Raw genomic sequence first — 1135 nt, forward strand, 5'->3', positions numbered from 1 at the left:
GGCTAGGCCTATCCCGGAAGCGGAAGGAGACGACGCGGCCCCGAGCCCGGCCGGGATTCCCCGGCGGTGGGTTGGCCTAGGGGACCCCGAGCCACGTCTCGAATTGAATGGGCAGGAGCGCAAGGGCCCTTTCGCGTCACCGTCTGTGATCGCACCATCGAGCCCGGGGATCCAACCTCGATGTCCACGCTATGTCGGCTCCCTCCAGCCAGATTCCTAATGGGCAGGCGGCAGTGGCGGCGGACAGCAGGGGTAAAACACCAGACCTTCCCTGAAAAGAAACCAAACTGTGAACGCTTTCCATAAGCTTTTTTTTTTCTTGCAAAAACAGGGGAGCGGACTCCCCTCGCCGGACTCCGACAGAAGGACAAGCCTGGAGCGCCCGGTGTCTGGGAGCTCGTTCTGGGAATCACTGCGACGTGCGCTGCGCGGTAGGTATTACCCCATCTCCTCTTCTCAGATTGACAGATCGAAGCCCAGAGAAGGGAGGCGACTTGGCTCAGGTCCCCCGGCCAATTCGATAGCTGTGGCGGTGGTAGACTACCGGGACACCTGTCTCCAGAGCTCTTGCCGGAGGGAGAGGTGCCAGGCCCCGACTGATGCCCAAGGCCGGGATCGAGCAGCCCCAGACCCCAGCAGAGGAAAACAGGATGGTGTTTTCGGCAAGGTGTTCCTATAAAAGACTGATTTGTGTTCCAAACACCATGTACTGACAAACTTTGGGGTGGGGATGGGGGGTCAAGATGTCCTTTTACAGCGTCCTTACTTGGCAGATTATAAACTGGCAACCCAATGATTTCTCCTATGAGAGGAAAACCTTAGCTTAACTGTGTTCCGGAAAGAAGGCAGTATCTTTGTCCCCGGCTTACCGGGTCCCTGCAGGTGGGCGCAGGGAGCAGGGACCCACCTAAAGCCCAGATCTGAGAAAGGGAAATGCTGCTCAGATGCCAGCCTGTATCCTAGTATGCCTCCAGCCGTGCCTGTGACCCTTTGTCACACAATAAACCACTTCCTGGGGAAGTCCACACAGCAAGGCTGGCCCACATTACAGGCACAGCGGACTTGGGAAAGTAACTAGTTAGTGCCTAGCAAACAGTTCTGACGTAGCTTTTTTTTTTTTTTTTTTTTTTTTTTT

The 1135-nt window shown here is 55.9% G+C and overlaps 1 long non-coding RNA gene across 1 annotated transcript in view; it reads left to right on the forward strand.

Annotated features, from left to right (window-relative positions):
- The first annotated feature begins 27 nt into the window (after positions 1-27).
- Positions 28-1135, forward strand: part of LOC144242284 (uncharacterized) — a 2621-nt gene continuing 1513 nt past the window's right edge. The window contains exon 1 of the long non-coding RNA XR_013338320.1: positions 28-431. This is a non-coding gene — a long non-coding RNA (uncharacterized LOC144242284). The remainder of the gene's footprint in view (positions 432-1135) is intronic.

Source organism: Crocuta crocuta, unplaced genomic scaffold, assembly GCF_008692635.1.
Source record: "Crocuta crocuta isolate KB4526 unplaced genomic scaffold, BGI_CrCroc_1.0 scaffold77, whole genome shotgun sequence".
In the NCBI taxonomy this organism is placed as follows: Eukaryota; Metazoa; Chordata; class Mammalia; order Carnivora; family Hyaenidae; genus Crocuta; species Crocuta crocuta.